This window comes from Macaca fascicularis, chromosome 7 (genome assembly GCF_037993035.2).
Source record: "Macaca fascicularis isolate 582-1 chromosome 7, T2T-MFA8v1.1".
NCBI lineage: Eukaryota > Metazoa > Chordata > Mammalia > Primates > Cercopithecidae > Macaca > Macaca fascicularis.
Window position 1 is genome coordinate 129,240,874 of NC_088381.1, and position 13,581 is coordinate 129,254,454.

General features: G+C 43.7%; 1 protein-coding gene and 1 non-coding gene across 8 annotated transcripts in view; one reads left to right on the forward strand and one right to left on the reverse strand.

Moving 5' to 3' along the window:
- The window catches only part of PRKCH (protein kinase C eta), a 232,879-nt gene that overhangs the window by 82,545 nt on the left and 136,753 nt on the right, over window positions 1-13,581 (forward strand). The gene's annotated exons all lie outside the window — the stretch shown is intronic.
- LOC101865196 (uncharacterized) lies at window positions 2,187-12,439 on the reverse strand. The gene is made up of 4 exons (XR_006699887.2): window positions 12,373-12,439; window positions 8,571-8,621; window positions 4,660-4,812; window positions 2,187-2,398 (listed from the first exon to the last, which is right to left on the reverse strand). It is a non-coding gene; the product is annotated as an uncharacterized protein (transcript).

A 13,581-nucleotide genomic window follows, 5' to 3' on the forward strand; every position in this document is an offset into this window, starting at 1 on the left:
TGTGTATGTATGTACTTAGTAATGACACTGGTTTATTTTCACAGAACTCAGAATTTGGTGTGTATGTGGAGACATAAACAATTCGAAAGGTTAACATAATATGTACCTCCACAGGTGGTACATCCTGTGGAGAAAATAAAACAGAGTAAGGGGACAGAGATGAGTCCTATGTGTATGCTGTTTTGTTCAAACGATGGTCAGGGAAGGCCCCTCTGATGAGGTATCATTTGAGCCAGTGGTCTAAAGAAAGGGAGGGAGTGGACCTTGAGTCTGTCTGTTGGGATAGGGAACAGGAAGTACAAAAACTGTAAGGGTTACAGCAGGGAGAGGAGTGTAGCTGGGCCTTGAGGTCAGGGGAGGTGCCCACATGGTTGTTATCACAACTTTGGTACCCTGCTAATATCACTTCCCTCTTCAAGAGCATACCGTTGTCACTTAAGTGATGTTCACTTATGTTTGGTCCTGGCTTACCATATGGCTCACTGAGCATCTTTTCCCCATTGGTTAGGGGCTTGAAGAGCAAAGCATCATACCTATTTATGACTTGATGTATTTTGCTAATACTGAAATCATTCCAAATTCATGATAACGACTTTCTCCAGTTCTGTGAATTCCCTCATGGTTTCTTTTTGTTCTAAGCTAAATTAGGAGCCAATCCCCAGCTTAATAAGCATTAAAAGTTCAAACTGACTGTCTGGGAATCTATAACAAGTCCATGCACTGCTAAATATAATTAGCTGTAATTCAGTTCTAGTTGTGGGTTATTAAGAAATTACTCTTATTTGAGCACCTCACCCATCAAAAATAAAGTAAAAAAATTTAGGTGCAGCTGGAATCTTCTGTTCTTTTTTTTTTTTTTTTTGGAGGCAGTCTTACTCTTGTCACCCAGGCTGGAGTTCAGTGGTGCGATCTCAGCTCACTGCAACCTCCACCTCCTGGGTTCAAGCGATTCTGTTGCCTCAGCCTTCTGAGTAGCTGGGATTACAGGCGCACAGCACCACGCCTGGCTAATTTTTCTAGTTTTAGTAGAAACGGGGCTTCACCATGTTGGCCAGGCTGGTCTCGAACTCCTGACCTCAGGTGATCCGTACCCCTTGGCCTCCCAGAGTGCTGGGATTACAGGTGTGAGCCACCATGCCTGGCCAGATCTTCTGTTCTTGAACTTGTGGTGAACTATCATTTGTTGAGGAGTTTTAATAAGTGTTAGTGATACATCTCTACTAAATAACTGGAGAGGTAAGTAGGTTGGAGCCCATTCTGGGTACCTTATAGGGACTTAGTATATAGCTTTTGGAAGGTTAATTCTTACTGAATTTTGATGATACTTCTTGTTTCATGTAAATGTGGATGCTTCCATTATATGAGTCCTAAGATTTGGGATTTACCAAGTACTGAGAATAGGACCTTCAAAAAATATGAAATGCCAAGAGGATCTGTTTTAAAGCAATGGAATTATTTGAGAATTTTGAAAAATACAGATTCTCAGGACCCAGTCTGAATGAGAATCTCTGGGGAAGAGGCCAAGGAAACAGGATTCAGATAAGCACCTTGGCTGATTCCAGTGGTTGGCCAATTTGGATACCCCTGTTGTGTCCTAAATTATACCTAATTTGGTTAAAGTTTTGGTGGCTGGGAGATTTGCTAGTTGAAAAACACACATAGGAAAAAAAATGTGTAGGGGAGTGTATTGCTTTGGAGTAGTCTTTTAAGAGTTGACAAAAACCCCAAATGTATTATTTTAAGAACCTTTTGAAATGCTGTAACAAGGGTCAGGTTACAGTTTTTGCATTGTTAGGGGGGCACATGAGACTCAGCAGCTACAGGCCTTGTTAATGTCTGCAAACACTCAGTGCTAATGTGGAGACTCAAGCCAGGCTTGAAAGTGATAAAATCAGGATGGGAATGTTGGCTTTGCCGCCCATCAACAGTTAGACTGGAGACAAGTTACAGGCATTTCCTTTTTCGTGGGGTAACTGAGACCAGGAAAAGGCAATTGAAAGTGGTTCCAGTTAAAATGGGAGCCACAATTTTTTTCATAGTGTATATCTTTAAAAAGATTTGATTAATACTGTTCTTAAAATGACAACAATTGTGAAAGGAAATTTCATTCATCTTATATTTATCAGTGTTTGTGTTCCAGTGGCACCTGTGTGCTAATTCTTAGAACCAAGAATGGATCACATAACTCAGTGTGTGTTTCTCTGACTGATTTGAAAGCATGATAACAGCTTCCACTTCATGCTGACTTTCTCAGCATTGTGCCGAGCAGGGTTATTTTTGCAAAAAGATTTGAAGATTTCATCAGTTTTTCCAGTAGACAGGCATGACTCCACCAGAGTTGGTCTCCTCTTTGTTGGTGATGAACTCGACATCCGAGATTTACTCTGTCAGGGGTTTGCTGTGATTGGAGCAGTGTATTAGTCAATTTCATGACCTTCTGCATCCACTACAAGATCTCACTTTTTGATCTGGGGCTGATGTTTATGGCACAGTTTGTACTATGGGATGTATCTGCTACTCAGAAAGGGAGAACAACCACCCTTTACATGGTGGGCAGGAATAGGGTAGTTTTAAGCAAGGAGGGGTGTTAGAGTAGGGACTCATTTAAAAGTGGTCATTCTGTTCATCAGAGACTATTCTCATGCTCTGACCATTTAGTTTACCTATCTAAATCTTAAGATTATAGGGATTTTAGTAATTAATACTCAGATGATGAGTTCAGGTGTCTCTGTAAAATGAATAATGCATTTATTATGAAAGGTATAGTAGCTCTTATATGTAAGTCCAAATACCCTACCATTCTGAAGGCGGGATCGCATGTCTAATACCACCATCTTATCTAAAGGTTCCTTGGGATCCACCCAGGCACAGGAGAACATAACAATGCTTGGAGGGGCTCTAACGTAGGACTTCAGAAGGAATTCATCGACAAAGACCGAAGCTTAACTCTGGGAGGGAACCGTATTGATTTTGTTAAACATATTAAGGAATGGCAATTCAGTAAGACTCTGCTGTCCCCTTCCAGCCCCTCCTCAGTGAGGACACTCAGCCTCACTGGTGGGGACACTCAGCCTCACTGGTGGGGACACTCAGCCTCACTGGTGGGGACACTCAGCCTCACTGGTGGGGACACTCAGCCAGAGTGTGAAAGGAACAGCTTCAGGGCCCTGCTCAAATGTGTCTGGGAGCTGTTACTTTTTCCATGCCTCTTGCTCAGGTGTTGGATGTCCTCATTTGAGACTTTTAATTCTTACATGCTTGGTCTTAGCCTTTCTGAATGCTTGAAGGTCATGCTTAAGTACAGCCTTTATAGAACCTTTTGTTCAATATGCAGAATATCGACTGCATGCTGGCTGTGTCTGTCTGTCTGTCTGTGCCTCTGTCTTTCTCTAACCAGGGATTACAGACTGCCCATAGGCTGAAATCAGCCTGCAGACCAGTTTTGCTTTGTATGCAGCATAGAATAATGCTTTTGAGGTTTTCCAACTTGAACTCTTCAGACAGGGCAGGGTTCTCCAGTGTCCCACATCTCCTGTTGTCTGAATTTCCTCTGACTTCACACCTCTTTGCCTCCTTCTCTGGCCTCAGTTTGCAATCCTGAATCTGAGCATTTGTCCCATGTGGTTACTGGGCAGTGTACAGTGCCTTTGGGGGGGACTTGGAAACATGTTTTAGTGAGAAAGATCACTTCTTTACTGGAGTCAAAACTGAAAATACTTTCCCTTTGTGGAATACCGTACAGGTGTCTCTCTTGCACTGTTCAGCATCCCATCCTACTCAGTGGCACTCCCACTCTAGGTTTTGGGTAGTACAGAGTCTCACTGCTTTGGGGAGCTTTCGGGGGCATGGTGGAGAGAGAAATCTCTTCATTTTTTCAATTTGTTTGGATCAGAAGATTAGCCTACTTTCAGGTAATAGGTCTACTTTTAATGATGCCTGCAGTTCCCTGAATGCCCCCCAAAAGTTAATTTCTGGTGTTAGTGTTAGTCCTTACAGTCAAAATTTCCTGGGAATTGCTGTTGGGAATCTGTAGCTGTGCTGGAGATACAGGCGTGGGTAGGGGAGGACCATCAGTTTTGTATCAGATGGACCTGGTTCTGCTGCCTGTCCTTCCTTGCTGCATGACCTTAAGCAGTGGTTGCCTTATGTGTAAAACAAGGGGCTAATGATACCTACACCCAGGGTTGCTGTGAAGGTTACATGAGCTTATACACACAAGCACACTCCCAGAAAGTATAGCATTAGGACCTGATGCAGACTATGTTCCCACCCACTCGGGAAGGAAATTGGTGCCCCATTTTCTTCCATGTACTTGGTGGTGAATCATCTAAAAGATACTGGAAAAATGTGATTACAGAAGCCCCCTTTCTCAGCCACTGCTTCAAAAATCCGAGACAGCTATTGAACGTCACTGAATAGATGTCATATTCTAGGAGGGTGTCATGTACTTACAGGTCTGTGTTTCTAGATGCCTTTTGTAGGAGCTATCATCCATAAAGCTGTGGGTAAGAGAGAATTCCAGGGCTGGGTGGGGAAGGTGTGGGAGGGATTCACTAACTCTGAGGAGAGTGTGTGCTGCTTTGTCAGTTTCCTGTTCACTGGGCCACAGGGAATATGTTGGCCTATTTCTGAATCCGCCCACCAGAGCCAATGTCATACCTTTTCCCAAGCCACTCCTTGAGGGTCCAGCTAATTGATGTCGCCACATTGCCTCTCCTGGCGAAGACCAACTGTGCCATGGGGGTGGTGGCTGTGGGCGTAGACAGCCCTGTTCATGGGCATGCACACTGCCACGGGTGCTCCATGGGAATGCTGGTAGATAGCAGAACACAGATCAGGAGTTCTACTCTCCAGTATAGCCCGACCCACCCATGGGTTCAAGGAATTGCTCTTTGGGATATGTTTGAAACCCATCCCTACTCTGGCTGATTCTTTTAGTACAGATATAGAAATGCAATGAGAACCTTCTCCCTGTAGTTCTGTTAAGATAAATGAGTGGTAGTGGCTCACACCTGTCATCCCAATACTCTGGGAGGCTGAGGCAAGAGGATTGCTTGAGCCCAGGAGTTCAAGACCAGCCTGGGCAACATAGTGAGATGCCAGCCATTTCCACCAAAAAAAAAAAATTATATATATATATATATATATATCCAGGCATGGTGGTGTGTGGTGTGCCCCTGTATTCTCAGTTACTTGGGAGGCAGGAGGATTGTCTGAACCCTGAGGTTTGAGGCTGCAGTGAGCCATGATTGTGGCACTGTGCTCCAACCTGAGTGACAGAGTGAGACCCTGTCTCAAAAAAAAAAAAAAAATGAGTTAATGTTTATAAGGTGTTTCTAGGTCCCAGGAAAAAGAAATGTTTTAAAAGCAGATTGTATATGCTACTTGTTATTAATTTCTTATCTCTAGAGATTGAATGGTAAGTGCCAGGGCCAGCATTGTACATTGTCAGGCAGCGTTGGCCCCTGTCATCTGCCTTTTCCTCCTGTTACTAGGAGCTTGTTAGGTTTGGTCACCAGCCTCATGACCTGATCAAATGCTGCCTATCAACTTGGAGTGGCTGTGGTTGTTTGTTTTATTTATTCACCAATAAATTGAGTTGGTTCACTCTGTGTATTTTCACAACATTTGGCCTTTTCCCAAATATTCGCCTTAGTTTATTAAATTAGCTTCTCAGTTATAAGTTAAAGTGTGTGTTGACTGTTACGGTTTTAATTGTACTGGCTTGGTTGTCTTTGAATGACCAGATGGCATCTCTTGAGTCCGTAAGCATGTTTTGTTTGCTCGTTAGATTGTTTCCCTTAGGACTTCACCACCACTCCGTTCTTAAAAATGGTGATATGTTAAATCCACTTTAAATCTAGTATTTGATTATTAATTAAAATATATCTTATGTGTTTTGAAGGTAAAATTACAATGTCATTGCATGTGAAATGGGAACATGTGTTGACAAACAGTTGATTAACTTGAGTGGATTTTGGTTAATCTTTTTACTCTGCTCCATGCTGCCTGCCTGTAGGGTAATATAAATCTGATGGGCTGTTGCTAGGCTCAGCTGCTTCTGGGTAGTCTGACAGGTTTCATCCTGTTAATGGCTCTTTTTCTCTAGGCCCTAGATTCTAGGGGTGTTGGGGTGATCCTGGTGAATGGAGTCTAACTGTGTATTTGCTTCTTGCTTCCAGCACCAATTGTGGCCCATGGAGTGAGGCAAAGAGCACTGGTGTGGCTAAATTACCCCTTCTGCAGTACCCAGCATATTATTGGATGCACTTTTCCTCTCTCCCAAGATAAGCTTTCCTTATCTTCTAATTTCAAAGATAAGCGTTACCTGTAGGCAACGCACCCGACCTCTATCCCTGTTGTGGTAGCTACACATAAACATAGCCATCACGGCCAGGTCCCTTGGTTGGTCACATTTCCTACTGTTATGATCACCTTTCACTATCAACACTGACCAGTGTGCCTGGCTAATTCCAAACCATGTCAACAGCTGTATCGCTTGGGCTCATGAAGCCTGCCAGGAAGAGCTGTGCACAGATGAATTTTGAAAATGAGGATGATTGCAAAGGGACAGAAAGTATGAGATGTCGTGGATGCTGTCTTTTCTTTACGCCTTCAGTCATTTGAATGTCAGGACTTCCAAGCCTGGGTATGCAGTGGGCCTCTGGGGAAAGTGCATCAGAACTCAGCAAGGATTGAGCCCCGGCAACTTCCAAGAGACCATCCTGTCCAACAGAGGCTGTCTTCACTGTGCAGACCTTTGAGCCACCTCAGAGGACACCACCTTCATGCCCATCCTTTACATGCCTCTTTGGTTCATGTCCCAGTCCCTTGTCCTCGGTGACCAAGATAGGAATGGTGTCAATGGATGATTATGGCGTGACATAGGGTAACTCTTCGCATAAAAGAGTGGACAGGGCAGGCACCTAACACTTGAGGACACCTATTCCAGTCAGCCACACGTGTATTTATTAGGCCTTAAACAGATGGGATAGTTCGGATTTTTCAGTTTAAAATCTATAGGGAGACTTGACTTTTGGCCAAGATGCTGAAATAAGTATTGGATTTGTCTTCCCATGTGAAAAACGAAATACAGACAAAATAAATGAAACAATGATTTGTAAGACACTAGATACATCAGACAACAAAGGCCAGTGATTCCTGAGAGAGAGAAAACAAATGAGGTGAGACCTATGAGTTTTTTCAAACTGACTTAAAAGAGTTTCCAAGCCATAGTACAGGAAAAGGGAACCATGTGGAGCCCACCAGACTCCCTGAGTTGAAGACATGGATCTGAGAGTCCAGAGAGACTAAGGCCACTGGAGATCATGGGATACAGTACTAGAGAAGAGACAGCTGCACCAAGAGATAACTCTGGAGATTTACAAAGTTCTGAGAACCGATCAGTGTAAAGAAGCTGCCTGAGTCTGGGGAAAGCACCATTCAAAAGGAGCAAAGATAACTGTTTCTAGTGGTCACATGGGGCCAGGAATAGTGCTTCTGCCACCAACCAGACTGGAAGACTTCAAGAGTCATGGAGCATTGGGTAGAGTAGAGTACATAGAAGGGCCTTGCCTCCTTAGTGGGGACTAGCTAACTCAACTGAGCTTGGCTTTAAATCTAAAAAGCAAGATCTGATAGGGCGGAACTATTTCCAACCAACTTAACTGTGTCCAAGATTAAAGCTGATTTTATAGAAATACAACACTATCACTCAATAGGCAAAAACCACAATGTCCAGCATCCAAGCAAAAATTACCAGATGTACAAAGAAGCAAGAAAGTACAACCCATAATGGGAGCAAATCAAGCAATCAAAACTGACCCAGAACTAACGCAGATGTTACAATTAGCAGATAAGGACATTAAAACTGTTATAACTGTATTCCATATGTTAAGTACAAACATGGAAAATTTTTAAAAAGACAAGTAGAAAAATGAAAATAGAGAAAATAAACAAAAAGACCCAAATTGGATTTCAAACATAGATTGCTTTTCTATGACTCCATCCTTATGTTACTTCAATAAAACCCATATGACCTGAACCTGGCCCCTGCTAATTTATCTGAACCATAAGCTCCTACTTATCTACTCAGTGCTCTCTCTAGCCCAGACTGTGGGGTCATCCCTGCAGTGCTAACTCAGTGATGCCCAGGGGTCACTTGACCCTTTAATCTTCCTTCATGCTTGCTGTGCCAATGCCTGACCTGAGCAGTCATCTCACAGATGATTGGATGGTGCTGTCTGGACCCATGGCATATAAATTCTTGGTATTAAGCAGATACTTACCAAAAATGGAAGCAATCTTCTTGTGTTGGTTTCTCAGCAAAACTTTTACACCTGAATGCCCCTTCTCACTTTTTTTCCCACTCACATTCTCTTTCTCTTACTCCGCTGAGAAAATCCTGCAAGATCTGCCATCTTTATGTGCCCGCAGTCCCTCAGGGTGGCCATCTCTTTTCTTCCTTTCTCCTGGCTGCCAGGGAACCTCTCTTCCTACAGAAGCTACCCGTTTTCCTGGGTGGATCCATCCTCTCTGGCCTCTTAACACATTCTTGCATGTTCATTTACCTGGTCTGACCACACTTTCTTTAGTCCCTTGCTCTCCTTTGGCTGCTTCTCCTGTGGTGATTTTAAGACAGAAAAAAAAAAAAAAAAAATTCTTCACCTGATTGTAGTATCCTTAACTACCATCCTATTTCTTTCTCCCCTTTACAGCCAACTATCTTGACAAACATTTTGTATCTGCATCTCACCACCAACTTTATAATCAGCCCCTGCTTCTCTCTTGCCCAGACACTTCCTAATTACAAAATGTACCTCTCCTTTCTGTGCAATCTTTCGTGTGACCATGCTGCTGAATTTGGTTCTGTTTCATGTTCTCCCTTTGGGCGCCTCAAACGACTACAAACCCTAGGCCTCTATTCTGAGTGGTGGTCCCTAGCACCCCCAGCTCTTTCTCCCATTCCCTTCAGTGATGACTCAACCTTCATCATTCTTTTTAAGCCACCCATGTACCATGTGCCTATATTCTAAGCAGGTGGCTTAGATCCTGCTTAATCAGGAAAATTTCATCAGGTGTGACTTCCGTCAACTACGCTGACTTTATCTGCATTCCCACCCATCCTCAGTCCTTAGCCTCTGTTCCAGAGGATAGTTGTCCTTGCTTTTGCTAAAGACCTGTGCTTCCTCACGAACTTTGCTTCCCTTTCTTTAACTTCTCCATTTCTTTCTCTCTCGTTTTCTTTCTCTGATCTATAAACTTGGCTGTGCCTCCTCCTCCTAAAAATCTCCTTGGCTACTTTCTAATTTGTCTCCTCTTTTCCATCCAGATGTGTTGAGAGTACAGAATTACATACTAATTCTTTACTTCATTGCCTTCTATTTTCTCCTGCAGCTGCTACTTAAGCTCTCCGGCTTCCCTCACCACTATTCTGCTCAAGTAGCACTTGATAGGGTCACTGAGGGCATCAATATTGCCAAATCCAGTCAGCAGTTTCCAGGCCCCATCTTATTGGACATCTCTGTTGTGTTTGACATTGCTCATCACTCTTCCACCTCAGAGCCCACACTTTTTGACTTCTGCAACTCTGAAGGCTGTGGATCATCCTATTCTTCCCTGACTCTTCCTTTCTCATATCTTTGGGCTTCTCTACCACCCTCTGCAGTTTATATTCTTGAGGGATCCATCTTCAGCCCGCTGCTGTCCCCATTCACATCTCTGGTCATCTGTTTCAGTCTGGGATTTCACTCTGCCTGTTGCTCTCAACCCCTCTATCTATATCTGCAGCCCAGATCTCTCCCCTGAGTTCCAGCTTCCTGTGTCCAGTCATGTGCTGGGCACTCCCAATGGGCTTCATTTAATCTTTTTTTTTTTTTTTTCCTGAAATGGAGTCTCACTCTGTCACCCAGGCTGGAGTGCAGTGGTACAACCTTGGCTCACTGCAGCCTCCGCCTCCCAGGTTCAAGCGACTCTTTTGTCTCAGCCTCCCTAGTAGCTGCGATTACAGGTGCCTGCCCTCATGGCCAGCTAATTTTTGTATTTTTGATAGAGTTGAGGTTTCACCAGATTGGTCAGGCTGGTCTTAAACTCCTGACCCCAGGTGATCTGCCTGCTTCAGCCTCCCAAAGTGCTAGGATTACAGGCATGAGCCACTGTACCCGGCCTGGGCTTCATTTAATCTTTCTTTTCCTTTTTTTTTTTTTTTTAGATGGAGTCTCACTCTGTTGCCCAGGCTGGACTGGCTAATTTTTTTGTATATTTAGTAGAGACGGGGTTTCACCATGCTGGCTGGGCTGATCTCGAACTCCTGACCTTGTGATCCACCTGCCTTGGCCTCCCAAAGTGCTGGGATTACAGGCCTGAGCCACTGCACCTGGCCTGTTTAATCTTTTGGATAGCAAACATACATCTTCTGTCCTCACATTCTTGAATATGAAATGTTGAATATAATGAATAAAGGCATTCCCCCTCTGCCAAGTACCATACTATCCTGATTCTGTTTCTATCTCTTTGTCCTTCGTCTGTTTCCTTCCTGGGTTTATGTTCTTCAGTATCTTAGAAGTGGGCACCCATCCTCATAGGGCCTTTCATCTGCAGGGACACTCTCAGTGGTTACCTTCAAGCCCCATTTTTCCTGTGAGCTCTGGTTCTGTGCTGTCTTTCAAACTCCTGTGGTTCAGACCCCAGTCGTCATTTTCCTCCCATATCAGCACTCTCTTCACTCCATTTCTGTCATTGCCTGCTTCTGAACACTGAAGCATGAATGCACACATTTTCCCCACCTACACATTTTGTCTTTCCTGCTGACTTAAAAGCAATTTGAAGTGTGTGTTCTATTGTGTACCTCTGCACCTCTCCCTCCCCAACATGGTGATATGTGAGGGTACAAAGTGAGGCAAAGAAAAGGCAAAAAGAAGAAGTTCCTGTCATTTCCCATTTTAACAAGAGTTGCAGAGGGCCCCCCTACCCCCCATCTCCCACAGCAACTTTGACATTAAGTGATCACTTCAGGGGTGGTATTTGTGGAAGAGGTTTCACCCACACTTCCATTTCCTTAGGAGAGCTGAGGAAGAGGGTTAGCCATTGAAGGATGAAGATATGTCATCAGTTTAATGAGGGACTGTCATTTGGGGCTGTTTACAGTACTTTTTGACAGCATTTACTTTAGGCTACACTATGTGGAATCTTTGTTTTCCTTTGGGTAGTGGATCGCTTAATGCCATATTCGGCTGGTTCCATAACTTTCCTGTCACCTTCAGTTTGTTAAAAAATTGTGATAAAATGCACATAACATAAAAATCTACTGTCTTAACCATTTGTAAGTGTATAGTCCAGTGGTATTAGGTACACTCACATTGTTGTAAAACCATCACCACCATCCATCTCCAGAATTCTTTTCATATTGCAAAACTGAAACTGTATACTCATTGAATACTAATTCTCCATTCCCTCTCCCTCCAGCCCTTGGCAACCACCATTCTGCTTTCTGTCCTATAGGTTTCACTACTCTAAGTACCTCCTATAAGTGGAATCATACAGTCTTTATCCTTTTGTGATTGGCTTGTTTTGCTTTGCATAATGTCTTCAAGGTTCACCCGTGTTGTAGCATGTGTCAAAATTCCCCACCCGTGCTGCTTTTTTCTTTTTTTGAGACAGTGTGTCGCTGTCACCCTGGCTGGTGCAGTGGCATGATCTTGGCTCACTGCAGCCTCTGCGCCACCCCCGCCCCGGGCTCAAGCCACCCTCCCACCCAGCTTCCTGAGTAGCTGGGACTACAGGCGTGCACCACCAAGCCCAACTAATTTTTGTATTTTTTGTAGAGACAGGATTTCACTGTTTCCTCAGGCTAGTCTTGAACTCCTGGGCTCAAGTGATCCACTGGCCTCTGCCTCCCAAAGTGCGGGGATTACAGGTGTGGGCCACCATGCCCAGTCAATTTCCTCCCTTTTAAAGGCTGAATAATATCCCATTGTTAGAATAGATCACATGTTGTTTGTTTATTCTTCCATCAGTGGGTGCTTGGGTTATTCACCTTCAGTTTTAAAACAATCTCTTGTAGTATTTAAGATTGGATCTTGTTTATGTTGAAACCTTTAGTCTCAAACTCAATTGAGATCTCCTTGGCATATAGCTCCCAGCTTGGCTCAGCTGCTGGGCGTGAAGAAGATGATGAGGCCTTGTCGTGAGATACAACACCTCCTAACTTCTTCCCAGCTCTCCCTCCTCTCTTTTTCCTCTCCCCACTCCTGCTTCTCTCTCCTCTCCCTTTCCCCCTCCCCCAAGAGTGATAGTAAGTAAACTCACATTGTGGCAAAACCCCTTGGAGCCTCCTGCCCTTGGCTTTCTGTTGGGGAGGGAATAGTCTCTCACCTGAAACACTGTTTGCCCTCTAAGGCCAACACCCCCTTCCTTTCTCAGACTCATTCTGACTTTGAGGAAGTGGTGGAAGGGCTTAGCAGTCCTGTCTCCAGGAAGCCCTGATGGGAGGATGCTCTCGGAACTTAGATTGTGGGGTACTTTGTGTCTTTGTCCTCAGGTGAAATTCTGGGACAACAGAAAAATTGCCACCCAACGTTGTTTTAACACTTAAAAAATTAAAGGGGACCTAGATTGATATTTGTAAGGGCTGTACACAGGGGCCCTGAAATTCTGTCTTCCTCTCTTCATCCCTTTTTCAGTATCCTTCATACTTGAAGAGGAGGGGTTGGGGTCCAGTATAGAATGGGGTTTTAAAGTCCCTTTATTAATCATTATTTCCAGAGGCGAGACTGCTCCTTAAGGATAGACATCTTTGAAAGGGCTTCCTTCCTGTTGTCTGGACCCAATTGCTTTACTGCATAGAACTGTCTTTACTTTCCCTCTTTTTGGCAGTCTTTTTTGAGCTTTCATTATTGGTCTAACTGAAAGCGCCTGGTTTCTAGGGCTGTCAGTGCAGCACAGCAGAGGCTGCTCTTTAAATGGTCTGGCTTAGTGGTTTCTAACCCTTTTGATTACGAATGCCACTGCTAAATTTCCCAGAGCCTCATATAAGTATTGTACTTTGTGTCTCTTGACTAATCATATACTTAATGACAAAAATTTGGTAAATTAGTGAAGCCTTTAATTGGGCTTATTTTTAATTTATGAAAGCATATCAGTACTTGTGCATATGTTAGACTTATTTTTCATTCAGAGACAGTGCTTGGTGCATTGTAGATGTTATGGTGCCTTATTAGGGAGTCCTCCCTCTGTCTTTGAAGTCCTAGACCCACAGCTTGGGAATGGTCCTAGTAGACTGTTTTCCTTAAAAAAAAAAAAAAAAAAAAAAAGGAGAGCCTGTAGTGTGATTGAATTTCTATCTGACAAGACTTAACAGTCTAAATGAAAACATCTAGGTTGAAAGCATGTTTGTGTTTGCAGTACATTTGTGTATGAGGGTTTTTTGTGGATGTTCTCAAGGACTGATGAGGAAGCCACACACGGGTTATTTCTCTGCTGAAAGGGTAGAGGCCAGGTTATCTGACCCACTGATTAAACTTGAAAAGGGAGAGTGTGTCTTTTGCCATCTCAAAGGCCAGCTGTTTATTGAATTTCTCCACC